Genomic DNA, 20,479 nt, shown 5'->3' with positions numbered 1-20,479 from the left:
TTAAGTATTGATTTGTCCAAGAACTCATGGAGTTTTCAAAGAACTGCGAGTTCTTAGTGAGGTTATTATGTCCAATCTTACGTCGAACTCTGCACCTTCCAGGTATAAATATACCCACATCTGCCCTAGCAAACACACGGTGGTTTGGAGCTGATCGACTAACTGCTTTCCCGATACCCTGCTGTAGCGAGTGACGAAGGAAGCCGACCTTCCAGCTGATGCACTGAGAAAGACGCTGTCTTTTCTCCTGCCGAGAAATCCAGCTCCAGTGTTTCCCTGCTACCCTTGCGGGTTACTGGGAGATTGAGTCCTGAGACCTCCTTCATTCTAAAACCAAGGTATGGAGCTCATTAGACCCATAGAGAAATTTTGGATAGATTCTTGGCAAAAAATACTGAATTTAAGCTATACCTCACTTACTTCTTCCCTCGTACTAGACTTAGGTTAGGTACACCTGGGTAGGCGTATTTTAGAAGCACCAGTTGAGTACTTTTAGTCGTTATTTATCATTGTATGTATTTTATCCTTTTTATGTATTTTATGGCTTAGAAACCTGCAAATCCTGGTGAAACGAAGCATGCACAATTGACTGAGTGAAATCGCAATGTATTGTTTCTGCGACTCTAGAGATATATTTCTTATTCTTGGGGAACAAAGTTGTCATGTTTATGCGGTTGTCAGAAACTAATCCTTTCTTGTGAATTCGAGAAAGTTTCTAGTGACCTCTGAGCTAGCTGGCATTCACAATCAAGTCTAACATATTCAATAGTGACCTAGTTGACTTCAGTCCTACGTCTAAACTATTGTTTGTTATTCCAGTGCGCAGAGCCTATTGGGAATATAGGAACTACACTACAGTAGGTACTGTTGTTTGTATAATGTCCACATTGTAGGCAGACACAAACGCCGAAATTGTGCACTATTTATATTAAGCATAATGTAGGTGAACAGATTACAGTAACCAATGTACAAGCTGTAGTAGGTGCTTGGAAGTAGAGTGACATAGAGGGCAATAAACACTCATTTTACTCTATCACTAGCTTAGTACAGACGAACGCCAAAGGCTTCGTACATGATGAAGCATCAGAGTGCACCCTCTTTCTGCGTCCCATGGGCATTTTGGCTTTTGTTCTACAGAAGAGGCTGCAGACACTTCCATAGCCCTTTATGTAGCTTGGATCACGTAGGAGAGATTCTCAGCGGGCATGCTTTCCTTTGTATTGGGCATGACCACATTCAAATGTGGTAATACCTTTTGTCTTGCGACTGCACTGTATTATTGACACGGGCGAAAGGGCAAACAAGCAGTTAGGAGGCGCACTGATTGTATACCACCACCTGACAGGATGGTGACAGACCCCAACCAACTGCAGGGGAAACATGCCACCTCGTTTAATAGCTGCCAGACGCTTTACTTTGTAAGCAGACTGGTGGTTTACAACTGTACCTACGTTGGGGCACCACATGCTTTTTCCAGCATAATCTGGTGTACTTCCCCTGTGTGAAATGACAGCACCCACTGAAGACTGCACCGTTGTGTAGTCTGGGACAGTGCACCTTCCCTGTAATTCTAAACTGGGCCTTGAAATACGGTACTATTTTGTGTGCCTTTTAATTCAGGTATACAAAGAATGTGGTACTACTTGTATACTAAGGTACATAATGAGATTACGTAGATTACACCCCTGTGTGCCTAATGCTGCCACTTGCATTTCAAGACCAGTGATTAATGTGGCTTTATGAAGTTCAATGCCATTGGGTGTTCCCGACCTGTCTGATACTTGCATATGGAAAAGATGGACCATTTGGAACCTAAAGATAGATAAACATATTCATAGGTCACAATTTAAGTCTGCATCTAAAATAAAACTGAAAATTAGGAGAGGTGATAAGTGAGATGTTAAAAGGCAGCCGCGTATCGAGTTGCATTTGTAAGTAGGCCTCCCGATATTATGAGATCTATTCCTGCTTCAGCCCTTAATTGCAATGAATACTTTAATACCCAGGCATGAAGTCATTGTCGAGCTGTTTAAATATCCACCTGTCTCCCCACCTCTTCCCCAATGCATCCTTAACCAGTGGCCTAGCCAGTGTGCCCTGGGCCCTAAGGCAAGAAAGGAAATGTGACACCTGCCCTCTGTTTGGACTGTGGAAAACAGCAATAATTGTTCTGTGGGCCCCTCATGCCTTTGTTTGAACTGTGACAAACTGCAGTTATCTGGGTTTAGTGGGCCTTTAAGGCGTCTGGGACCTGGTGCCACTGCACCTGCTGCACCAATGGGTAGCTAATCCCCTGCCCTTAACAGCTTCTATTCTAGCCCCACTGGTGAACTGAACCAGCCAAGTACTTCTCTGGCCATATCTGCAAGCTGCAGCCGCCTCTTCGACTGAAGGGATTTAAGTCACATGAAAGAAGCATGCGGGAAACAACTATTTCTGAGGCAGTCAACCAACCTGAATCCATTTAAAACCAGGGACGAAAAAACTGTTCATCCTCATCTCTTGCTTATCAAAAGTGTAAAACAGATTCATCTAACACTAGAGTGTACCACATAAAAAAATTGTGATTCTGTGTACAAATTAAAACTAGCATGCATAAAGAAAGGGGAGCCTTTGGCCAAAATAGCCATTTTCCCTACCCATACTTCTAACGCATCTTATACAAAAAAATGCTAACTACATTTTCATCCGGAAATAGTCATTAGCGCCTACTCATAAGCAAATGACATTTAGAATTCACTTTCACTTCAAGCTTTCAAAAGTAAAATGATATAAAAGCAGTTTTGAATTTTTATGACATTGTGTAGTCTTACCAAAATTTAGAGCATCAATTTTATATGACACGCCATAGAAAACAGGACTTCTATACATTTACTAAACCTCCAGAAGCATTAGATTAACCAGTTATAAAGTCACGTCTAGCTTCGTTAGTTTATAGTCTTCTTTTTTAAGAGAAATTCTTTCACATTGCTACTGGATCTGCATGGCTAAACACTTATAAGGTCCCAAAGGTGAGCCTATTGGCTATGCTAATGCTTGTTATTGACAATGAGCAGCAGCACTTTTGATTAGGTCCTGAAGAAAACCGCAAACACCTCCTTGGAGGGTTAATAGGCTGAAACATGTTGACCTCTTATTAACTTTCACTCGGCTGCCCCCACTACCCTGAGCTAATTTTTGTGGTATTTAGTATACCTTTCTCTATAACAAAACATGCCTGAACTCCTCCGTCTCAGTGAGGGGGCTGTACCCTGTACTGTGACTAGTTATAACGGTGGGAGGAGATTCCGAATGAGGAAGCATGCCTACTATGGTGGGTGAAGGAAATCTTCACTTTAAAGGGATATTTCATCTTAGCTAGGTCTTCATTTGCAACAGTAATCCTCATAGACTCAAGGGTTTCTTGATTGTGGTAGAAATTAATTTTTGATTTTTGATACCACAAGGTATAAGAAATTAGGGGATCTTTATCTGATATCTTTATCAGTAAATTATCTGAAATTATTGGACATAAACTTTTGCAAGTATTATTTCTAAAGATAAAGGAAGTTCTATATTTGTCTTTTCTAAACTAACCCCAGTGCGTATGACTACAATAACCACCTCTCTCAAATCAATATTGTGCTTGGTTTAGTGAGAAAGCTAAATGATCTAGGAGAAAGCAGGACTGCGCGTCAGTATTTTTCTGAGGAAGCTTTAAGTTAGAGAGTGAAAACACTTTTTAGAATGCCCCAAAAATTGTGATAAAGATATTTCAATATGTTTGACAAAAAGAATAGGTACATTTCCTGACAATATTGCAATGGGAAATAAAATATTAGAAACAAATATTTACACCACATGACAAAAATATTAGAGACTACATTTCAGCAATATATAGGAAATACTGAGGTTCATGTATTAATAATCCATTTGGTAAAAGTGGTTGCTTGTAGAGTCAGCACACTACTCTGTCTGTGATTGCTTTTAAATCAAGGCATTTTTAATGCACTCCATTTTACTTTCAGATTCACAAATGTCCCCCTGGGTTACTACCTCCTGTTACTGTTTATCAGCCCACGTATGGTTTCAAAGCTTAATACATACCTTAAGGATGTATTAAGTATTGAGAAGGGACACTATTAACATTCCCCTTCCAAATTCTTAATTGTTAAATGGGCTTAGTACATTTCAAAAAGGGGGTTAGCATTTGCAAACTTCGTGAATTACCGAACCAGTGGATTTTTGAACAATAAAACCCTTGGTACAAGGGTAAATTTTTCTCAATTCCCTCCAAATTAAGTTTGCTAATAATGTTAGTTGAATGATAACCGGTGCACGTACCTATTTAGTGTTAGTGTTACTTCAGATCAAATAAAAACCATCACACATGACTCTTACACAACGCTTAAAGACAGAATTTCTGACATCCAGCTTTAATGTTTTGTTCAATATATTTGCAAATGTTGTCACTTAAACAGGAAAGCATCTAAACCGGTCTCTGGACATAAAATAGGATGTAATCAATTTCTGAGTTTCAGGAACAATGTGTGTCATCTATGTTTACTCTAAACCACTATAATAAACATATTCAATGCTTTTATATGTGATCTGTTTGCACTGGTTTCTGTTGCAGACAATAATCTAGATTTAGACCAAGGATCAATTCCACCCATGGCTTTTAAAATCTATTTATCATTGATCTCTATTAGTGTTATCGCAAATAAAACAGTAATAGAAAGGATTTGAGAGATTTACCTTCAAGTATTATGCCTAGTCAATTTATTGAACAAACTATGGAGTTAAAATCTGAATAGATTAGATCCACAAGCATTGCCTGACCACTGTATTAAACATCAATAGATTGCTTATCAGCACATGTTGTCTAAGTACAATTCACTCATCTTCAATTTTTCATGGAGCTCATCGTGGGTCTGTTTGAATTCTTTTAAAATGTGACATTTAAATGTCCAAAAGTTCAGGAATTCTAGTTTCAAGCCTGGTCAAACCTCAATGAATGCTATACCTACAGATGCCCTTCTGTTCCTACATTTTATTGTGCACCATGATTCAGAAATGGCATGTTTTTGCTTTCGGAAGTAAAATACTAAACATATCTATTGTTTTTGCCATCTGAAACATTATCACTAATTGGGAAGATAACAACAAGTGGTCCTGTGATGCTTGCTGGAATGGGAAGCGTTTAATCAAAAGGTGGATTGAATTCAAGTTTAGGTGACCATTTTACAAAAGTGTATAGATTTTGTATATATTTAAAATTGTTGATTCCAAAAAGGCCTAAATCAATAAATTGAATTGAAATTCAAGTTTATCACTTTAATCCTATTGTTGGAAAAGATGTGATTTTGAACCCCATGAGGCGGTTCCTTTCCCGAAAGCATTCAAGTTGTAATCATGAGTCAAATAATGCCGAGGAGGTTAAAATATTCAAATTGAATTCTAATTACACATGAAATGTTCATTGTTCAATATATTTCTCTTAGTATTTTAATGTGAGGACTTTATTGCTTAAGGAAAATAATTAGTGTTTGTTTTTCTATATGCAGGAAGCATTACATTAATGAAACTACTGTATCCCACCTTATTTCTCTCCTTTCCTGTTCTTTATTAATGTTTCTATTGTTAAACTTTAAAGATTGCCTGAAATTAAGAATTGTGCTCGACATAGATTTGTATGTACAACTATTGTCTCTTATGTGTAGGGCAACTGATGTTCTGTTTTGCTTTAATAATCAGCTTATGTTTATTAGGTTTTATTATTCAATAAAATGTTTCAAACACAACAAATGGTAGTTGATATGTATTTACAACTGCAGAATTTTTATTGTATGGGCACTTTCAAAGGGGCCAAAAATATGGTCTGTGGGATGACGGAGTACCACATTGGCATCAGGAGGGAGAGGTTTGGGCAGGTGATTGGGGATACATGTAAAGTTGGAAGTAGGGGGAACAAAGCATGTACATTGTGTGGACTGTGACTCCTGGAGTTATTGTGAGGGATACTATGCTACCCTGTAAATGAATCCCCTAGTGATTATTATCAACAAACTTTATTCAGTTTTATAAAAGAAAACCATAAAAGTCATACATAAAATGATAAAACATCTTCCAAGTTACAGATTGACAAATATAATATGTCCTAGTTAATCAGAACACAAGATAAAAATTCATGAATTACAGTACAGAAGTTAATCGCAGCTTGACCTGAGTCTAACAGCGAACTGTAAAAAGTTAAGCGTATGCAAAACAGTGTCATTAGAGAGGAGTCTCACCCGCCAAAAACCCGCTATTTTGAGAATGGGAATAATAAATAACTTTCTAGGGACAGCATAAAAACTACAAAACATTAAAAAAGTGCATCATGTCCTGAGGAGACTCACCGTTGCAGCGACAGGGCATGAGGCACTGGCCTCTGTGGAAGCTGCAAGGGTGTGCCAAGAGGTAATGGAAGAGGCTGAGCCGAAACCGGGTCAATAGAAAACGATCATGGATGCTTTTAAGCCCTAGCAGATAAGGTTAGGTGGTTGGTGCAGTTTTTAACACAATGTACTTACGCACACTAGGCTTACACAGCTCATTTCCCTCTCTATCACAGCAAGTCATTCTTTAAAAAACACTCTTGGACCAGAGAAAGGTCCCTCTCACATATGCGCTCAGGGTTAGCAAATAGTTCCTACCTACCCTGGAGAGGCCAACTCTTATATACTGGAGCCATTGGATGCTTGAGACATGGTCAAGTGAAAGGCATTCCCGTAGTGCGTCTTTGCGAAGTGTATTTTCTTACGTAGCCCAAATATTAAGTCACAAAGCCAGGGGATGGAAAGCCAGTACATCTGAGAGGAAAGGCATCCCCAACTCTTCGTGCACGACATAAAACGGGGTGCTTTGTGGGACAGAAAGGGCCCATCGCAGGAAAGAGTTTTCAGCACTTTGCACTGCCCCTACCCCAATGTGGCCCCATATCTCACTCCCATAACAAACCTTTGAGATATATTTGTCTTCATATGTCTTCAAAAGAGCCCCTATTGGCTTTCCTCCCACTCTGCTGGCAAAGTTAAAAACAGCTGCAAAAGCTTTCACTAGATCCCCTTTCTTCCAAGTAAGCAAAGGAGGCAGACATTCCAGCACCTCCCCAAAGGCCCACTAGCTTAGCAGCAGGCATCAGCAGTGAATATACTCTTTCCTGGTGTGCTGGAGCCTGCCATGGTCAGGTCAAGAGAGCAGTCGGTCTGCAGCATCCTAGCGCCAGATATCAGTGACAACTCGGACGAATTAATGTCTGCAGCTAGCAGACTCGCATTCAGGTGGACTTACAGCAGCCCTGAGCCTGGGTCTCAGCACGAGCACCACTGCCACATCACCAGTGAAGCGCTCCGATGGGCAGACACGCTACCCCACGCACTTGTGAACTGACAGCCTGGGGAAGTCCTGCAATAGGGCCCAATTCACAAATGTAAACTGAGACGAAAGTCTATGTATACTACTCGTAAATCCCCTTTGTGAATACCGAAAGTCGTAAAGTTAGACCTTTGCCTCAGTTTCCCTTTGTGAATCAGGCCCGGAGTCTGTACTGAAGTTCACTCTGACCGCTGCAGGCATATGTTTTAACAGTGGTAGGCCGTAATTCCAATCAGTTTACACCAAAATGAGACAGAGGCATAGTTTTCTTCATTTATATCTCACTCATTTGAAATGGACAAAAATGTTATGCAAGAGTGAAGGAAACATGCACGAAAAATATGAGATGGATGTTGTGTCTTCAGGGACGTCTTAGAGTTTGTCTTTGCTCAAATGGGTCTCATTTCTGATATTTATGTTCCCTATATGTTTCATTGCCTGATTTTCCTTGCGAAAAAGTGTCACTCATAATCATTGAAATGTCACTCATAATTACACTGAAATTATGAAAATGTCGCACATAGCAATCTGAAACCTTGGCAGCTCTGTGGATGTTTCCAAGATACGCTCATTCGAGTGCAGGCCTCACACTTGGTTGCTGCTAGAAAAGTAGTTATCGCTTCACTTCACGTGAGCATCTTCAAAACCTGATATTGAGAACTAAGAGTCTATACAGAAAGTTGACATCTGGAAGTGACAGATTGTATTTCATCGGATAAATGAGAATATAGGTCAGTGGTGCAATTTTTAAGACCTTTATCAGGTTTTTTCAAATACACAGTGTGGAACATAGCAAAGCAAACAGAGAAAAATACCACACAGGTTTATGCACTAGATCAAATAAAGTGTGTGGCATAGTTCATGTGTCAAAGCAAACATTTTAAGGAAAGATTGCTAGTTTTCCTATGTCTGTGGAAAATTCCTAATATTTAATATGGTTTGACATAATTTTTTTTTTTTTTTTGCAAATGTTTTCTTTATTAATGGAAACAACTTACAATAAGACTAACAATCCCAGCTTAGAGACAGGCAAAATTCCTATATTGAGATCCTAATAAAAGTGGGTCATGACAACGAAGCTCACACATGAGGCGGAGCTTCATAATAGTAAATTGAAAACCAATTCTTGCCAGGGGCACTTGTTTAAACAACTGGCACCAACCTTGGCCTGTTTTTGTTAGGTGCTACATTCACATTGGGATCCTTCACAGATCTCACCAGTACAAATTGCTTCCTGCCTCCAAAAATCTTTTTTTTTTTTACTTTATTTTTTCAGTTTATGTAACAGATACAAAAAAAACCCTCAATTTGCATCATGACAACACATGTACACAGTTCGACCCTCTCATTATGCATTATGGCACTTGGGGATATAGGCTTTGCCTGGATAGGTACGGACACATGAGGAATAACAGTTTAGCAGGCATATAAATACCATTATGAGGAAGCAGCCAGGCCACGCACAACTCCCTGTAATAAATAAACACTAGGAAACCCCCCTCCCTCCCCATCAGACCCCGACCCTATTGGCGACAACAATTCGTCACTTGCCCCATCAGACTCGCCCTGGGAAGACCGCCCTCTCTCCACCAGTCCCGAGGTACACATGCTTCGCCAGGCAAGTAAATCTTCCTGCAGTTTCTCATCCCTCCGAGTGAGCTGCGTATGAGTTTCCTAAGCCAGGGACCACTCTCTCACATCTCTAAGCCAAGTGGGCACCTCTGGGGCCCTCTGTCCCATCCAAGTAATCACCACCAACATCTGTTGCAATAGTTTATAGGAGAGTTTCCTTTTCTTGGGCTTGGGGACTAACGCCAGTAAACAATGCAAGGGATTTATTGCTATCTGAAGGCCTGTAGTGGTGACTATGTGATCTACCACGCCCGCCCAGAAACTCCTGATCAAAGGGCAGTCCCAGGCTAAACGCAGGAAGCCCGCTCCCCCTGCACTACATCTGGGGCAGCTGTCCCCCTGTCTCTAGACAAGCGCCTCAACGAGATCGGGGTTAGGTAGGTGCGTGCAGGAAATTAAAGTGTATCAATTTGAATCGTGCATTGCTCGATACTTTGCGTGTGAGGGACCCTATTCGCTTCCGCTGCCCCTGTTCCAGTGGAGCACCATTATCTGCCTCCCATGCCGCCCAGGACTGCGGCACCAGTGAGGTGGAGTCCTGTTTCATAGCCGCATATAGCAGAGAGATTAGTCTACGCCCCCTGCCGCAGGAAAGAAGAATGTTGAAGTTGTGTGTCATTGGTGGGGCATCCGGGCACTGAGGCCAGGTCACCTTTACCACATCTTGCAGTCCCCGATAGTGCAGGTACTGCCCTCTTCCTAGGCCGAAGGCCTCCTCCGCCTGCTCATAGGTCAGGAAGGACTTGTTGAGGTAGAGAGCAGCCAGAACCTCGCATCCCCCCTCCCGCCAGTGTGAAAGGACATATGTTTTTCCATAGCAACAAAAGGGGCCAGTATCCAGACCGGTAGCTCCCTATGGAAGGGCGCCAGCTGCAAGACTCTCTCTCCAAACCACTGCCAGATGCCCGCCGTGTGACGCACAACATAAGGCAGAGTTTCGTCCGCTCCCCTTCTCTGCATCAATGCGACCTGTAGCTCCTGTACGGTCGCTCTGCCCGCCAAAAGGCACGCTCCCATTTATCCGCGTCTGCGAACCACCTGGCCGCAGGCTGTAGTTGTGCCGCGTAATAATATAAGTCGAAGCGCGGTGCCTCCAGGCCTCCCTCTTCATAGTTACTCACGACAGTGTGGAGAGCTACCCTGCTGCACCGACCCGTCCAAAGCAGGGACGTGAGCAGCACGTTGAGAGTGTGAAAGACTCGTGGGGGCAAAGGACACAGCGAATTCTGGAGGACGTATAGCGTCCTGGTAAGCATTACCATCTTGGCGACGGCTAGCCATTCCATTAAAGAAAGCGGCAAGGAATTCCAAAAGGACATCGATTGCCTAGGGACTTAAGTATCCGATCGATATTACGGGCCAGCAACTGTGAGTCCACCGGGGCCACCTGAATACCGACCGAGATAATGGAATCCCTCCCGTTCCCATCGCAGCCCGAGATTTGGCAAGTCTTCTAGTGGCACCGAGTCAAAGCCCGCCAGCAGGAAAATCAAAGACTTGCCGCAGTTGAGTTTCAGTCCCGACGCCTCACCGAACTGATCCAGGTGGTGCAGCAATATCGGCAGTGCCTCTCTTGGAGCTGTCAAATAAAACAAGGCGTCATCCACATATAAAGAGATGACACTGCATGCGTCTCCCACCTCGATGCCCCACTGTGCCATCTCTGTTCGGACTCGAACAGCAAAGGGCTCTGTGGCCAGGGCAAACAGGAGTGGTGAGAGGGGACACTCCTGGCGTGTCCCCCATCCTAGTCACCACTCCTCCAACCGTGCAGCTCCAAGTCTTGTCCTGGCGCGAAGGGCCATATATAGGATGCAAATCCAGCTACAAAAGTTGGGGCCCAACCCCTCTGCCTGGAGGACCTCCAGTAGATACCCCCAATCGACTGTATCAAACGCTTTAGCGAGGTCGATCGACACCAGAACCATCTGCTCCTCCCCGCCACGCACCTCATGCATAATGTGATTTAATCGCCACAGGTTCATGGCCGTGTTGCACCCTGGAATAAACCCGCACTGGTCTGCATGTACCAGGTGGGACATATACGGCGCCAGGCGCGTGGCTAATAGCTTGGTCAAGATCTTCACGTCTGTGTTGATCATCGTGATCGGACGATACGAAGAAGGGTCATGCTTGTTCCCCCCCCGGCTTCAGGATCATACAGATTTCCCCCTATGTCATACTCAGCTGGAGAGTTTCTTGCTCAAACACCTCGAGAAATACTTGCAAGACGAGGTGGGAAAGTGTACCCTCGAATGCCTGATAAAATTCAGGAGGGAACCCATTGCTCCCCGGGGACTTAGCACGCGGCAAGCGGCCCAATGCTGCACGCACCTCACTCAGCGTTAGGGCCTCATCTAACTCCTCCTGTGCCACCTTGGGAAGGGCCTGCAGGGTCAACCTCTGGAGGTAAGGGAGATAATAGGCTTCGGTGATAGCGGGGTCTGCGGCATATACCTGTCGTAAGTGGGACTGGAGAACTCGGAGGATGCCCACTTTTGAGTGAACCATGGCCCCTGTAGGGTCCCTCAGGGCTACAATACGCTCCAGGGCCTGCTCCCGCCGAAGGATTTAAGCCAAAAGGTGACATGATTTATCGCCCTCCCTGTGAAGGCGCTGTCTATATTAGCCGAGGGTATATTTGTCAAGCCGATCGAGGATGTCATGTACGCGAGACCAAGCAGTCTGTTCCTCCTCCTGCTGTAAGGCATCAGGGGTCGTCGAGGTTTAAGAGATTATCCTTCGCCTTCCGTAGGTCCTGGTTGAGCTGTCTCCGAACGCCATAGGTGAGACCTATGCACGCCCCTCTCACCACCGCTTTCAGCGCATCCCACCTAGTGGCTAAGGGAAGCCCCCCCCTCCCAGTTAAGGTCCACGTATTCGTTAAGACCTTTCCCCACCTGGTCCTGAAGGATATCTGCCGGCAACCTCCAAGTCCGGGTGCGGGAAAACGGAGCTCCCCAATGCACCACGCACGCCACTGGGGAGTGATCAGATAAGAAACGAGCCTGAGGGGTAACCTCAAGGGACATATTTGACTCTGTGTTTGCCACTAGTACCCTATCCAAGCAACTATGTGTGTTGTGAGTGGGGGAAAAGCAGGTGTACACTTTCTGTGTCGGGATTCTCTGGCGCCAAACATCAAGAGCTCCTATATTCCCCATGACCTCCGTAAGCTTCGCAGTCATACGTGGCTTTGTGCCAGCTCGGGGCGGAAACCTATCCAGTGCGGGATCAAGGACATAGTTAAAATACCCGAACCAAAGCACCGGCGCCTCCAGGTCAGGAATTAGGACTTCCTGAAGGGTCTGGAAAAAGACAGGGTCATCTGTGTTGGGTGCGTATGAGTTCAGTATGGTGACATCCCTGCCATCCAGTTTCTCCTGGAGGAGCAGGTAACTTCTGAGTATGTCCACCTCCACATATTGGATAGCAAACGGGACCCCGGGTGCCACCCATATCAGGAGCCCTCTGGCATATGTGGAAAACGAAGAGCGGAACACCTGACCCGCCACTTTTTCCTCAATTTTTGGGCTCCGTCATCTGCAAGGTGGGTCTCCTGGAGGCACACAATGGAAACCCTATGTCTGCAAAGGAAGGACAGGACCCTATATCTCTTACTGCATGTGCCTATCCCCCTCATGTTCCAGCTCATAAACTTATACCCCATGTCTTTCCATGCAGGCACAGATCCAATCGGTGGCTGGTTCTTGCGTTGGCCTGCTCAAAATGCTGAAACAGTTCCTGCCCCTCCTGTCTGTCACCCACAGAAAAACGGTGGTTCAGGCATTAATAATCTCCAGGTTGGACTACGTGAATGTACTCTATCTGGGGCTGCCTGAGTATGTACCGACTAGACTGCAGGTGACCCAGAACGCTGCAGCAAGAACCATACTCATGCTTGGCCCCAGAGCCCGCATGTCCACACAGCTGAAATCCCTACACTGGCTCCCGGTCCGCAAAATGATCCATTTCAAAGCCATGGTTTCGGCTTTTAAGGCTCTCCACGGTTTAGGGGCTGGGTACATCACAAAGAGAGTCCAATTTTACCACCCATACCGTGTACTCAGGTCTGCAGCACTGCAACTGGCTTGGACCCCCAGATACCTTCGGGCACGTATCAGGGGTCATTCCTTCCAGGTGCAATTGTGGAACAATGTACCAGTGGATTTAAGGTTGACACATGATCTCCTTGTGTTCAGAAAATCTCTAAAAACGTGGTTGTTTCAGCTGTAAAAATTCCAGAGCTTGGTTTTCCCCACCTGGCTTGGCCTTCATCCTGCTTCAGTGCCGGGACACTCAATTGAGTAGTTGTGCGCTCTACAAATGAACATTTAACATAACATAACATAGTCCAGATGGCTAAGAACAAGAGCCTGCATCATGGTTTTTCTTGTGGAGGAAGGTAGCATGGGATACACTCCTCCATGAAGGCTGAGTGTGTGATAGCAGGTACCAGCGGTGGTAGTGGTGTGTGCTTCAAGGGTAAGATTCTTGTTGATCCGGACACCTTGGTTCTTGACTACTCCTTTTGGAGTGGGAGCAGATCCCAGTTCCTCCGGCCACCAGCTGGGAGTCCAGCTTATTGCTGCACCTCCAAACAACATGAACTCTAACTTTTCAGCATTAAGTTGTTGGTATTTTGCTCTCATCCAGGCAGCGATGGTCTTTATGCCCTCCAAGAAGGAGAATTGTATATTGGAATTGGATTTGTCGAAGGTGGGTAGGAGCTGGGTGTCGTCTGTATAAGAGATGGGACTGAATCCCAGGGTTCTCATCAGATTTGCCAAGGGAGTGACATAAATGTTAAAGAGGGTAGGGCTCAAGCAAGAGCATTGGGGTACTCCCTTGGTGACTTTGGTGGTCTTAGATCTGAAAGTACACAAATTGACTGCGTTCTATCTGTTAGAAAGTCTGTCAACCCTTTTAGAGTGACCCCTTGAAACCCGATGTCCTGGAGTCTTTCCAGGAGTATTTGGTGAGAGATACTCCACACTAGGCCACTCCATTGTAAGACACTCCGATCTATCACACTCCACTCACCCCACTGCACTCCTCCCCACTCCACTGCACACCAATATACCCCACCCCCTTCAGTTTACAGCAATATACACCACTCAATCTATGCCGTCCAAATCTACCCTACTCCACTCCAATCTACTCCACTCTCACCTAACCCTATCGACCACTCCCCAATGTACCACATCCCACTTCTATCTACCACAATCCACAAAAGATTACCACACTCTGCTACAGTCTACTCCAATCCAAACCATTGTACTCCAATCCAACCCACTGTACTCCAATCTACCCCAGTCTACTCCAATCCAACCCATTGCACTCCAATCTACCCAGTCTACTCCAATCCAACCCATTGTACTCCAATCTACCCCAGTCTACTCCAATCCAACCCATTGTACTCCAATCTAACCCAATCTACTCCAATCCAACCCATTGTACTCCAATCTACCCAGTCTACTCCAATCCAACCCATTGTACTCCAATCTACCTAGTCTACTCCAATCCAACCCATTGTACTCCAATCTACCCCAGTCTACTCCAATCCAACCCATTGTACTCCAATCTACCCCAGTCACAACAATCCAACCCATTGTACTCCAATCTACCCCAGTCTACTCCAATCCAACCCATTGTACTCCAATTTACCCCAGTCTACTCCAATCCAACCCATTGTACTAAAATATACCCCAGTCTACTCCAATCCAACCCATTGTACTCCAATCTACCCCAGTCTACTCCAATCCAACCCATTGTACTCCAATCTACCCCAGTCTACTCCAATCCAACCCATTGTACTCCAATCTACCCCAGTCTACTCCAATCCAACCCATTGTACTCCAATCTACCCCAGTCTACTCCAATCCAACCCATTGTACTAAAATCTACCCCAGTCTACTCCAATCCAACCCATTGTACTCCAATCTACCCCAGTCTACTCCAATCCAACCCATTGTACTCCAGTCTACCCCAATATAACCCAATCCAGTTTTCCACACTTCATTCCAATATTCCACTCTAAACTCCACTGCAATCTATCCCATGCCGTATCAATCTACTCCTCTCCAATTGACCCCACTCCAGTCTAGCACAATGTACTCCATTCAAGCACATTGTACCCCAGTCTACTCGACTCTACCCAACTCTACCCTTCCCCGATGTACTCCATTCTAGCACATTGTACCCCAGTCCACTCCACTCTACCCAAATCTACCCCATTCCAGTCTACCACACTCCACTCAAATCTACCCCAATCCACTGCACCCCAATCTGCCCTATTCACTCCAATCCAGCCTTCCCCCGCAATGTACTCAACCCCCACTCAACCCTAATGTACCACTCTGCACTCCAATCTACTGCACTCTACCTCACTCCACTCCAATCTTGATTCCATTCCAATTTATCCAACTCCACTCCCCCACTCTACCCCATCCACTGCCCTCACTCTTCCCCAATATATCGTACTCTACCACACTCCAATCTACCATACCCCAGCCTACTCTAATCTACACCACTCCAATCTACCCTATTCTACCTCTTGCACTTTACCACACCCCACTCTACTCAAATCTACCCCACTCCACTTAACTCCAATCGACCACACGCTACTCAAATGTACGCAAACTACCTCACTCCAATCTCCCCAGCTCCACTCCAGTTTACCCCACTTTGCCCCAGTCTATCCCACTTCACCCCACTGCAATCTACCCCCCTCCATTCTAATATACAGAACTCTATTCTACCCCACGCACTCTTCCCCTTTCAATATCGACTCCATTCCAATCTACTCCCCTCCATTCTATTATACCGTACTCTATTCTACCCCACGCACCCTTCCCCTTTCAATATCGACTCCATTCCAATCTACTCCCCTCCATTCTAATATACCGTACTCTATTCTACCCCACACACTCTTCCCCTTTCAATATCGACTCCATTTCAATCTACTGCCCTCCATTCTAATATACCGTACTCTATTCTACCCCACGCACTCTTCCCCTTTCAATATCGACTCCATTCCAATCTACTCCCCTCCATTCTAATATACTGTACTCTATTCAACCCCACGCACTCTTCCCCTTTCAATATCGACTCCATTCCAATCTACTCCCCTCCATTCTAATATACCGTACTCTATTCTACCCCACGCCACTCTTCCCCTTTTAATGTTGACTCCACTCCAATCTACTCCCCTCCATTCTAATATACCGTACTCTATTCTACCCCACGCACCCTTCCCCTTTCAATATCGACTCCATTCCAATCTACTCCCCTCCATTCTAATATACCGTACTCTATTCTACCCCACACACTCATCCCCTTTCAATATCGACTCCATTCCAATCTACTCCCCTCCATTCTAATATACTGTACTCTATTCAACCCCACGCACTCTTCCCCTTTCAATATCGACTCCATTCCAATCTACTCCCCTCCATTCTAATATACCGTACTCTATTCTACCCCACGCCACTCTTCCCCTTTTAATGTTGACTCCACTCCAATCTACTCCCCTCCATTCTAATATACCGTACTCTATTCTACCCCACGCACCCTTCCCCTTTCAATATCGACTCCATTCCAATCTACTCCCCTCCATTCTAATATACCGTACTCTATTCTACCCCACACACTCATCCCCTTTCAATATCGACTCCATTCCAATCTACTCCCCTCTATTCTAATATACCGTACTCTATTCTACCCCACGCCACTCTTCCCCTTTTAATGTTGACTCCACTCCAATCTATCCAACTCCACTCTATCACCTCCTATCCACCCATCTCTACCTGCAGTCCACTCTAGGCCAATCTATCCCGCTCCACTCTACCCCAATATAACCCACCCCACGCCACCAACTTTTAGCCATGCTGAGCAGCTGCCACACTGATGTACAACAGGGCTAAAACGCATTGCCAAAGCCAATGGCTCTCGCATAGGCGAGGCCTATTGGCTTTGCCAATGCTTGATGCTCTCTAGTTGTGTGCGCCTTACTTTTGTTCACATGATGCTCTGAATCAATCACCTTCTTACAGAAATAAACAGTGTACAGTGGTTAACTTCAATGTACAATGGCTTCCTTCAATGCACTGTGGCTAGTTTGCAGTGGAGTGAAGTGGGATAGACTGGGGCAAAGTGGGGTAAACTGGAGTGGAGCTGGGGAGATTGGAGTGAGGTAGTTTGGGTACATTTGAGTAGCGTGTGGTCGATTGGAGTTAAGTGGAGTGGGGTAGATTTGAGTAGAGTGAAGTGTGGTAGAGTGCAAGAGGTAGAATGGGGTAGATTGGAGTGGTGTAGATTAGAGTAGACTGGGGTGTAGTAGATTGGAGTGTGGTAGAGTGGGCTATATTGGGGAAGAGTGAGGGCAGTGGATGGGGTAGAGTGGGGGAGTGGAGTTGGATAAATTGGAATGGAATCGAGATTGGAGTGGAGTGAGGTAGAGTGCAGTAGATTGGAGTGTAGAGTGGTACATTAGGGTGGAGTGGGGGTTGAGTACATTACAGGGGGAAAGGCTGGATTGGAGTGAATAGGGCAGATTCTGTTACACTGGATTGGGGTAGATTTGAGTGGAGTGTGGTAGACTGGAATAGGGTAGAGTGGACTGGACTGGGGTGCAGCGTGCTAGAATGGAGTACAGCGTGCTAGACTAGAGTGGGGTCAATTGGAGTGGAGTGGATTGATATGGCGTGGGGTAGGTTGCAGTGGAGTTTGGAGTGGAATATTGGAATGAAGTGTGGAAAACTGGACTGGGATATATTGGAGTACAGTGAGTTAAATTGGAGTACAGTGGGTTGGATTGGAGTACAGTGGGTTGGATTGGAGTAGGCTGGAGCAGAGTGTGGTAATCTTCTGTGGAGTGTGGTAGACAGAAGTGGGATGTGGTACAGTTGGGTGGGGTTGATTGGGTTAGATTGGAGTGGAGTAGATTGGAGGGGAGTAGGGTAGATTTGATCAAAGTGAGTAGATTGTGACAGATTGGGTTGGAGTGGTGTGGGACAGGGTGGACTGAGTGGGGTATATTGTTGCAAACTGTGAATGTTGGTGTGCAGTGGAGTGGGGAGGAGTGCAGTGGGGTGAGTGGAGTCTGACAGATTGAAGTGTCTTACAGTGGTGTGGCATCGTGTAGAGAATGTATGGTGTGGTAGCCCACTGCCATTACAGACAACACATTTTCAATTGAAAGGACCATTACATGTGCACCGAAATATGGCGTTACTGCATAAAACCGATAATGTGTGCTAATGTCATCACCTAGTGTATTGATGTGTCACATTAAAATATTTGTTTCCACCACACTTCAGAATAAAAAATAAAAGAAAATTTGTACTACATCAGCGTAGTTCATTTTTGTAGTGTGCTAGGAAGCAAAACGACCAACAAACTCTCCTCTTACATGGGTACTTAGCAGGACTGTCACATAAATGCTCGTTCTGTGAAGTCAGAAAAAGAAAAATGAACACCAATCTCCTTGAAAGAGAAGGCCTGACATTTGACCTCTGTCTTTTGAATGCACAGCAAATGTGATAAGATAAGAACAATATTTAAAAGCCTGTTAGCAGATGGCAAATTGGTAAGAATACAGTAAACAAGGTTTGGACAACAGGAGGCGCGAACTTGTGCTGGACAGCCTAAAGCAAAATCAAGCCAGCAAATAGAAAGCCAGAAAAAGTGATTTACAAACCACAAAGCCAAAGGTAAGCAAAGGGTGAATGCATTCCTAGGTCAGTTTTCTGAATCTCCCCAAGATGTTTTCTGCAAACCAGACAACTGCGCTGTTCGGCAGGCTTTCACCTAAAAAGGAGCTCTGTTATGTAGATTAAAAACGATATAGAAAGGTAGAGTGTGAAACATGGTAGGAATAACGAAATTGTGATGAAACAAAATCGAGAGGAAAGTGACAAAAGTAGAAGGGAAAAAGGGAATAAAGGGTAGAGAGAGGAGAAAGAGGAGACCGAATGAGCTTCAAGAAAAAAATCTTTTCTAGGTTATTCAGCCCAGGTGTTGGGGATTTCCCTAAAAGTATTCATGCAATAGACGTAAATTGCAAGGACGTTCATGCAGGCCTCTTCTTCCACTGGCCTGTTGTGTCATTTACATTTGTGCCCCACCCAGTGCAGCCTAGAGCATGGTCAGAGGGTCAGTCAGCTCAATGACTAACTTCAAAGTGACCCCGGTCTTACTTTCATAAGGAAGACATTGCGAGACTGCGTAGTTCCTTTCAGTAACTGCTATAGCAAGTGTGCTATCTGAGAACAAAACAAATCCTAGCTCTTAGTTATTTGTTGTAGGCGCACAAGAACGAAAAAGCTTCTGCTAACAGTAAAGTTTTGCAAAAGACATGAAGGTTCAAAACGAGCAGAGACAAAGTCAGAAGGCTGGCGGGCAACGTCAGACCTTTTTCCTTTGCCTGGTCCGGTTTCCCACTGTATTCTGTACCTATAGGGCCAGTTTTATATTCTGATAAATATGACTACAAAGCCCAGGCTCACCTGACTGTACATACATGGATGTGAGAAACTCAGAGGTCTGCTTGGATCTGAAACAATCATGCAGGAGGCCAAAGTATTCCAACACTGTGTTTCAACTACCCCGACATCTACATATATGTTTTACTGCGCACATGATGGCAGATATTGGCATTTGAAATAGTTGATTGCAGAGTTGGGGAGATCCAAACACCTGGGACCTTATATCTGACACCCCTGTGTCCCTTACCACGGGCAAGACTTAAAATCAATGTCTCCAGGGCACAGGGCACGAGTCAGGAGCAGTCTTTGTCGCAATGTGTAGTGTTCGTAGAACATTAGTGTAAAACAGCGCTATTCACAGCATTTCAAGAATTAAGGCACCCGTGATAGGAGGGGTGATTGGAAAGACATACACTATTATCCTGGTGGTTCCTAATGTTGAAAATGTCTCGCCCCAGCAGACAGACCCAGCAGTGACTGAAGAATAGCTTTGCAAACTGTAGATCCCATGTGAGGTGAAACACAGCCGTGCGCCCGGAAGACGTCTCAAATCATGGTGGATAGAGGACATACCCCAGGAAAAGCCGGAGGACTGACCCCATGATGAAAAGCACACGGACAGGGGTTGCAAATACGGAGTCCAAACCTAAAAGCAAGCATTTGCAATGCAATAGGTCTCGCATCAGGAAAGTCTGAACTATTGGTATTGTAAATGACAAATTTTTTACTTATGTGTTGGTTTTGAAAATAGCGAAATAATAGCTTTGTCATTTACAATGCCAATAGTTTTAACTTTCGCAAATGTGACACCTATAGCATTTGTAATGCAATATGTGTTGTATTTACGTGACTTAGATGTATTGATATTACAAATAACAATGGCTTTTAATTTTTTTAAATAATTAAAACTTAAATAAAAGGTGTGGTATTTTATAATGGCAATAGCTTAAACTTTTGTAAAT

At 44.6% G+C, this 20,479-nt stretch overlaps 1 long non-coding RNA gene across 1 annotated transcript in view; it reads left to right on the top strand.

Moving 5' to 3' along the window:
* LOC147737863 (uncharacterized) overlaps window positions 1–20,083 on the top strand; it is a 37,530-nt gene extending 17,447 nt beyond the window's left edge. Inside the window, exon 3 of the long non-coding RNA XR_015303466.1 lies at window positions 19,976–20,083. This is a non-coding gene — a long non-coding RNA (uncharacterized LOC147737863). The remainder of the gene's footprint in view (window positions 1–19,975) is intronic.
* Window positions 20,084–20,479: the final 396 nt, after the last annotated feature.

This window comes from Lissotriton vulgaris, chromosome 1_1 (assembly GCF_964263255.1).
Source record: "Lissotriton vulgaris chromosome 1_1, aLisVul1.2, whole genome shotgun sequence".
Classification (NCBI taxonomy): domain Eukaryota; kingdom Metazoa; phylum Chordata; class Amphibia; order Caudata; family Salamandridae; genus Lissotriton; species Lissotriton vulgaris.
This window is presented reverse-complemented; position numbering and strand designations above follow the sequence as displayed.